This window comes from Lytechinus pictus, chromosome 7 (assembly GCF_037042905.1).
Source record: "Lytechinus pictus isolate F3 Inbred chromosome 7, Lp3.0, whole genome shotgun sequence".
Taxonomy (NCBI): Eukaryota; Metazoa; Echinodermata; class Echinoidea; order Temnopleuroida; family Toxopneustidae; genus Lytechinus; species Lytechinus pictus.
Window position 1 is genome coordinate 11,350,899 of NC_087251.1, and position 9,202 is coordinate 11,360,100.

General features: G+C 34.9%; 1 long non-coding RNA gene across 1 annotated transcript; it reads left to right on the forward strand.

The window, feature by feature from the left end:
* Window positions 1-2,187: 2,187 nt before the first annotated feature.
* On the forward strand, window positions 2,188-4,468 carry LOC135154621 (uncharacterized). Its single transcript, XR_010293989.1, has 3 exons — window positions 2,188-2,618; window positions 3,714-3,840; window positions 4,380-4,468. It is a non-coding gene; the product is annotated as an uncharacterized LOC135154621 (long non-coding RNA).
* Window positions 4,469-9,202: the final 4,734 nt, after the last annotated feature.

Consider the following 9,202-nt stretch of genomic DNA (forward strand, 5'->3'; position numbering starts at 1 on the left):
TGATTAATAATGCATGAAGTGATAGCGGTAGAAGATTTTTGTCGGAAATTACAATTCCTCATATGCATGCTTTACTTTTTTGTCAAGTCCACTCAATTAATTTCGTAGAATTTTCTTTAGCTCTAAAGAAAAATATAAAACTTTGTAAACAGTTATTTTTTCTCAAAATATTGTTGACCAATTGTCGATTACTGATTTTTTTTCCCCCTTGAATGAAACATGCTAGATAAAAAAAGTATATTTATATACACTGCTAGAAAATTTTTCTTTAAAGGAGAATGAAACCTTTGGAACAAGATAGCTTGTGTGAAAACAGAAATATCAAAGAAACACATCAACGAAAGTTTGAGAAAAATCGGACAAATAATGAGAAAGTTATGAGCATTTGAATATTGCGATCACTAATCCTATGGAGATCCTCAAATTGGCAATGCGACAAAGATATGTGATGTCACTTGTGAACAACTCTCCCCATTACTTTATTATATATTTCACTTAAATTGCCTCTTTTATTACATCTATCAGTAGATCATGTGTTCTTTCTATAGGAGGGCATGTAATACAGATTTTTAAAGAATACATCATGAATAAAGAGTTTGCATCACCACAAGAAAAAGCAGAAAGAGACATTTTGAGGGTATTTTATAGTCCATCAAAGGGAAAGTTGTTCACATGTGACATCACACATACTTGTCGCATTGCCAATGGGAGGATCTCCATAGCATTAGTGATTGCAATATTCAAATGCTCATAACTTTCTCATTATTTGTCCGATTTTCCTCAAACTATATATCTTTGTTCTTATTCTTTGATTTTTCTGTTTCGAAACAAGCCTACTTATTCCAAAGGTTTCATTCCCCTTTAAAATAAAAGAAGTTCCTGCAGCAGAGTCTCGAGAACACCTGTAATCTTATACCAGATTGCGTAATCTTACAGGAAATTTGTATTTGGTGTATGGAATCTTACAAATTTCCTTTAAAGGTCAAGTCCACCCCAGAAAAATGTTGACGTAAATAAATAGAGAAAAATCAAACTAGCATAACGCTGAAAATCGGCTGTAGAATAAGAAAGTCATGGCATTTTTAAGGTTCGCTTATTTATCACAAAACAGTGATATGCGCAACTCAGTGACATTCAGTCGATGATGTCCATCACTCACTAAATCTTAAGTTTTTTATTGTTTGAATTATACAATATTTCATTTTTCACAGATTTGACAATGAGGACCAACTTGACTGAACCATGATCTAGTACTAAAACAATGCTAATTCCACATGTTCCGGGAGGAATTAATCTTTGTTTCACTTGACAATGGGGAGAAAATTAGAATATTTCATATAATAAAATACAAAAGAAATAGTGAGTGGATGATGTCATCAGTCCCCTCATTTGCATACCGACTAGGATGTGAAACTGTTTTGTGAAATTAAGCGAAACTTTATAAAATCATAACTTTCTTATTTTACATCAGATTTTGATGAAATTTTCAGTGTTATGCTTGTTGGATTTTTCTCTTTTTATTCAAACAAACTTTTTTTTTTAGTGGACTTGTCCTTTAATAAAACACCATTGTCCCCTTTTTAAACATATATATATATATATATACAGTCCCTTAAATGCAGTGTGTTTTTCAGGCCTGAAAAATTAATTAGAACTCGTTGTGTATTAAAAAAAGTGAGGTAGTAATGTCAATTGGCTTGTTATAATCCCTATTGCACAAAACATGAACCTTAAATGCTACAGGCTAATTAATTTTCTGAAATGTGATCATTCTCCATAAACAGCTGTGGCCAGTGCTATTATAATGTAGGAAATGCAAGGGCCGCGGAACGATTTTGAAAGTGGGGGTGGGGGAGGCAAATGCAAAACAGCCCCAATCCAATCAGGTTGTAATTTTATGCTTTAATTTGTATACGTTTATTGAAATAAGAGGGGGATCGAGGGCTGAAGGCCCCCCCCCCCCCCCCGGTTTGATGTCATAATAAAAATACGGTTATAGTTTATTTTAAACAAACGAGAATTTGGAGATCACATATGTCTCTCTTACTCTGCCCTTTTGCGATTTCATGAAGAAAAAAAATTAATTAGTAATTCTCCAACGAAGAGCTCCTTTTGTCTTTTGGGAGCGAGATCGAGCTAGATCACAGAGATACGATCTTACGTATAAGCTCCCGAAGGGATCTTACGTATAAGCTCCCGAAGGGAGCTAGAGAGGGAACTCTTTCCGCGCGTTTTTATTTCCCATAGGTTTTGTACATAGCCAACATGGCTGCCGGCGGACAATTTGAAGGATGATTTTGGAGGGTCAATGTTTTATTCATGAGAATGACGTCAAAATACGCATAATGCACTTGTATGATTGGATTAAACGCTAATGTTTTATTCATGTACTCATGCATTAAACATTTTTTTCCGTCCCACAATTCCCTACGATATCTGTGCGAAGTGTCGTTCTTTTGGAATCTGCGAATTTCAAGTTTCTGAAACGAAATAGCTAGACTAATTATCTGTTTATAGAATTGATGTTCGAAATCATGGTTTCTGAGTGAACTTCATTGGAGCGGAAAATCTTGGAGGGAACATCAATACTATTCTAATGACATTCCATAGGAATAAAAGTAAGTTACGCTCATTTTCATGTTTTGATCTCACTTGCAAATTGTAATGTGTTTGCCGGGGTTCGGGGCTCATCCTGTATTACGTACCGTACTATGTAAAGCCGGCCTATGTAAACCTCAATTTCAATATTTCTTTTGCCTGACTTCCAAATAAGTGTGATCATTGAGTTTCTCAAAAATACTAGGGCCTATATCTAGGACTAGGGGTCTAGACTATAGTTTGTCGTAGATCTAGACATTCATCGGAAAGCTTCATGTAGGTCCAAAGTAAACCTTTATTTCAGTTTTATTGTGATTAGACAATTATCAGGGGTAGATGTGGACTTGTTTCCGACCTCCTGTCGATTTCAGGCCTATTCAAATTTAGGTCAATGTAGGGATATGGTCAGAGCGGGATCCGGCCTTTGATATCGCCGGTGCTAGCCGGCTAGCGAGATTGTCGATGTAGTCATGGGGTATGAAAATAGCGGGGACGGACTAGGCCCAAACTTCAAGCTTGAAAGTTGAAGTTTAGGCCTAGTCCGTCCCCGCTATTTCATCTTCATATGAATAAGTATAATTCTCAGCAGTTTCTTTTATTCAGGAACGTTTTACTTCATAATAATCAGTGTTGAAATACGATTGACTTAGCATTAATGTCTGTTATGTTAGTTAAATGTTAATACTTGTCTTAGTCTTAGATTTGAATGAAATGGCGTAGCCTACCCTAGACCTAAATCAAGTCTATTTGAACAGGATACCCTGGGCCCGGCCTGGGCTGGGGTGGTAATTTGAAAACGTTTTTAGTGTTTACTTCATTCAAATGTGATGTGATTATTAAGTTATACAGGCCCAGCATAGACCAGATCCAGCTATATACAGCTGTAGAAATATGTGGTTGGAATCATTTTACTTTTATAAACAGAGTGAGGTAGGCCTATGCCTCTATGTGATCGATAGAGAATGAAGTTTCGGGTCCAGATATCTTTTTTTGTTCTAGTTTGGAATATTCATACATAGACCTGGGATATGGGCAGCTGGAAATTTCAAAAATATTGTTTAAGAAGAGTAATTTTATTATCTCTAAAACTCTCAAATTTAAATTGTCAATTGCAGATCCAATGGGACCAAGTTCTTAGCAGTTCACACCTAGTCAGAAGTACAAAATTGAGAACCATGCCGATCAGCAAGTGTTAGTTACAATCTAATGAGGAACAGGATATCTGAATGGAAAAATTGCAAGGTATGCTTACTGTTTTGATAATATACAGGCTGTATCTAAGCTCATCACCCCCCCCCCCCCCAAAAAAAAAAAAATAAATAAATAAAATAAATAAATATTTCCCCTTTTTTGGGAGGGGGTGGGCTATGGCCAATTGTGCTGAAACATGATGCGATATGTAATGTTAAAGTTCCATTGTGAGTTAATATTTGTTTGAATTCAGATTCACCAGTATTTCCATTTTTAACACTGCATACTAATTATCCATATCTCCTGTCTATACATGCATTTGCATAAAAAACCCAAGATATTAACAGTTATCACAAAATTCTGATAAATATTTGAATTAATTTGCACTCTTTATTTTCAAAACATACTGTAGATAGTTATATTGATATATGAATTTATCTGGATGTGGGACGAAAGTGACTGCATGTGCTAAACTTGTTTTATCACTGAAGATATAAAATAGGGTTTACATCTTTTTTTTACTAAACTGGACTAGATGAGTAAAAATAATTTACAGCTTATTTTGTTCTTTTCTCTTTTTTACCATGCAGGTTTCCCACTTCCTAAGCTGTTTAAGTACTGGTATCACAACATAAGTGCCAAGAAGAGATATGAAACGGTCTCAAAATCTTTGCTGGTGCCCCCCCCCCCCCCCCCGATGCCGTGACCCATGGTACGCCACTGCAAGTCTTCATAAATTATGTAGGGTTATTAAGTTGCATTTATTGTTATCTTCATTTAAAACAAATGTGAAATGGGCTACCACTGCAATAATATATAAATAGACTATATTTCAAAAATAGATTTAATTCTAACCACAGTGACAGTAGACAAATCAAATTTTGTTAATGATTCGCTAATGTATTGATTGGGGAAGGCACTCTTTAGGATTCTGGCATTGTGTTTAAGTACTGGTATCACAACATAAGTGCCAAGAAGAGATATGAAACGGTCTCAAAATCTTTGCTGGTGCCCCCCCCCCCCCCGATGCCGTGACCCATGGTACGCCACTGCAAGTCTTCATAAATTATGTAGGGTTATTAAGTTGCATTTATTGTTATCTTCATTTAAAACAAATGTGAAATGGGCTACCACTGCAATAATATATAAATAGACTATATTTCAAAAATAGATTTAATTCTAACCACAGTGACAGTAGACAAATCAAATTTTGTTAATGATTCGCTAATGTATTGATTGGGGAAGGCACTCTTTAGGATTCTGGCATTGTGTCCCACCCCCCCCCCCCCCCTATGAGGAGTGCTCTCACATCAGTAGACTATTTCTTGTCAGCAAATAATAAAATTTGAAAGGAATTTACCAATTTTTTTGAGTGACAAACTTTTGTGGAAGAAAATAAACGAATATCAAAGGTTTTTATGCTCTTTTATGGAATATTAACTAAAGGCTCATCGAGATCCTTTGAATGAAATTTTAACAAACATTGTACAATGTAGAAAAATGTACTTAATCCTATTTTTGTTTTATATACCCACCCCATACTACCCCTACCCAGTAACAGCCCTCTTTAGCTATGCATAGCCTTCATTTTTTTAAAATACAATTTAATGCTTGGTAGATGCTAATTATTATTTTTATGTTAATGTCAATGTTTTAGAAAATGGATTCCTTAATAAACATGTTAATTTTTAATTGAATTTTTTGATCTTGGTAATTTTAATTTATCAATTAATTGTGATGATATATTGCTTCTGAGCTGTTATGCACAAATGGCACAAGATGTTGCACTGTACTGAAATGTGATGATGCCACTGTTACATGAGATCAAACAGCAGTCAATTAAAATATTATTCAAGAAAAATAAGGATAAGAGTGGGAAAGAAAGTAAAATGACAGGAGAATTATTTGCTTGTATGCATATAGTTATGTCAGTTTCTGAGAGAGAGACAGACAGACAGAAAGAGAGAGAGATGGGGGTGAAAGTTCAGTTTGTTTTGAAAGAAGCAATTATAACACCTTACTGTTCATGACGGGTAACGGGGGGGGGGGGGCTAATTATTTCTCCAAATTTTTGAAACCTACATATAAAATGTATTTTTTCTTTCCAAATGAAAATTACACCAGATTCATTTTCAGTTGAAAATAAAAAAGAAATAGCCTATGATCGGTTTGCTCTCTTGCCTATTTAATTTTGAGAACCCCCCCCTAAAATATGGTATATACCTAGGTCATGATTGGGCTAATTATTTCTCCAAATTTTTTAAACCTACATATAAAATGTATTTTTTCTTTCCAAATGAAAATTACACTCTTGCCTATTTAATTTTGAGAACCCCCTCCCCCCCCCCTAAAATATGGTATATACCTAGGTCATGATTGGGCTAATTATTTCTCCAAATTTTTTAAACCTACATATAAAATGTATTTTTTCTTTCCAAATGAAAATTACACTCTTGCCTGTTTAATTTTGAGAACCCCCTCCCCCCCCCCCCTAAAATATGGTATATACCTAGGTCATGATTGGGCTAATTATTTCTCCAAATTTTTTAAACCTACATATAAAATGTATTTTTTCTTTCCAAATGAAAATTACACCAGATTCATTTTCAGTTGAAAATAAAAAAGAAATAGCCTACGATCGGTTTGCTCTCTTGCCTATTTAATTTTGAGAACCCCCTCCCCCCTAAAATATGGTATATACCTAGGTCATGATTATTGATGTTTGACATAGAAGTCGCCATTTAAAATTAAGTGCTCCGATGAATGCTATTCATAATAGGACTTATATTGGAGACTACAATTATGGAAAAGAATTTGATTTGTTATTATCTTGGTTTATATTATGAAAAGAGGTTCATTTCGTTTTCTGCAATAAAAAGAAAAAAGGGCTCCAGAAACCTAAAGAGATGTCATCGTATATGGCAACATTTTCTTTGGGAACCTCCTCTGTAATATTTTTTAGCAAAGATCCTGGCCATTTGCAGCTAAAACAAAGCAAAGATGCAGTAATAATCGTAACAAGCAAAAACAAATAGATCATTAAAATAGATGAATAATAAAACTCTGAGGAAAAAAACGAATTATCTGACATGATGTAATCACTGACAGACACCATAAACGATATTAATCAGGTCGCGCATTATGCTAATTAGTGACAAAATACTAATTTACATATTTTTACGCTATGCGCGAAGGACGTTCCGTGACCACGCCTTCATTTCGCTGATGTACCAAAACAGTGGCGGTGTCCATAGGCTTGTATACGAAAAATGGGAGCAGTGTGCACTTTTGACCCTCCAAAATTTTCTTCAATTCTGACCGGATGCAGAAGCGGAGTTTCACCCCCCTGAGCTAGATTTTGCAGAGCGCCGTCTGCGGATGATTTGAAAGAACTGAACTCGTTCATGTGATGACAAAGTACAACAACATTGATTCAATGAACAGATGATCGAGAGTTTTCTTGTTTCTCGGAGGGTGTTTATAGAGAGGAAAACATGGCTTCTGTAAAAGTTGCTGTGAGAGTACGGCCTATAAATGCAAGGTTAGTGTGCTTAACATAATCATGTAAATTTTTGATGCATATTTTTCGTGAAATAATGACTCTGATCGAATTTTGTCCGAAAACCCAGCACGACTGGTCTTGCAGAATTATCTCACCGGCTGTGCAAGGTCACACCAGGCCGTTGCACTGGCTGGCTACGTGACTCGTGTCCGTACCGTTAAAACTTCAGCGCCTTTGTTTATGTCAAGTCCGACGTCAAGCCTCTGAATCTAGGCACACATCGGCACTGGCACTGCTTCCTTCTTTGTTTTTTTTTTGTTTACTCATACTATGGTCATGATGGTTTCTTTGATTTGAATGAACTTTTACATTTTTAGGAAAATTAGAGACGAGGGTCGAGGGCAGGCATGGCAGCTGGCAGGGCAGGCTTTGAAAAAAATTGAATCATTTGCAGTTTAAATTTTGACTTGAGTTAGCTCAGTAGCTGGCATTGGTATAACCCAGGGAACTCCCGCCCGCTGCGCGGGCGGGAGCCCAGGGGCTTACCGTGTATTTGACCATACTCACGGGACTAGCGTGATTTATGATTATGGTCTAAATATTTCTCCAAATGAATTGTGAAAACAGAAATTATGCACTTACCACGATTATATGGATGAAGGTCTAACGAGTGGCAGTTTCTTGACATCGAGGCACAGACTGGAACTTCAAAAAAACGAAGAAAAGTTCTCTCCTTCTACCCCAGTCTCGATCGGCCATTTTGTTATGATTCATAACAAAAATGGCCGATCGATGAGTTACGTTATGAGACTCCATTTTGTAGAACAATTTTATATAGAAAAATTATTATTTATGTAAAATGTACATTTTAGTTGGAAATAATTACTATTCTTAAGAGTATGTTTTATGGCTGAATGTTTGAGCATTGTCTAGGGTGTAGGCCTGTAAAAATCTCTTGAGACTGGAATATTTAGCTATTAAAGAAAGGTACTGGTATTCTTTTTAATTTTTGTCATCAGAAGCTTTTACTTAACATTTTTTAATCATTAAATTTTCCATGATTTTGGGATAGTAATTCCTTGAAAAAAATTTGTTAGAAATTCAGTGAAAATCAAGTAGTCATCCATTAATAGCTCCCAAATGGTGTATAGCTTGAACAAATTAGAGGAAATAGCAACGTTTTAAAACATTTTTTATCGTGTTGAAATAAATAAGAGGTTATTACTTTTGCCACTGCTTTTTTAAAACTTTTTTTTCTTTAAAAGAATTAATAGTTCCTTTTCATTTGAGTTTTTTAAATTTTCTTTCTTTCTCCTTCATTTTTCCTAAAATAGTCTTTAACAAAGTCACATATATATTTATAGTACCTTTTTTCTATTTTTTCTTTGTAAATGCAGGGAGATCAACCTTGGGTCGTCATGTATCATTTCTATGGAGGATAAGAAAACTAGTATCACAAATCTAAAGGTAAGATTTCGGATTATTAAACTGATGTTCCTGGATTTTAAAGGTCAAGTCCACCTCAGAAAAATGTTGATTTGAATCAATAGAGAAAAATCAGACAAGCACAATGCTGAAAATTTCATCAAAATCGGATGTAAAATAAGAAAGTCATGACATTTCAAAGGTTCGCTTATTTTTAACAAAATAGTTATATTAAAGAGCCAGTTACATCCAAATGAGAGAGTCGATGATGTCACTCACTCACTATTTCTTTTGTTTTTTATTGTTTGAATTATGCAATATTTCAATTTTTATGAATTTGACGATTAGGACCTCCTTGCCTGAAGCACAAAATGTTCAAATAATGGAATTCCACGTGTTCAGGGAGGAATGAAACTTCATTTCACATGACAATGCGAGAAAATAAAAATATTTCATATTTCATATAATAAAATACAAAAGAAATAG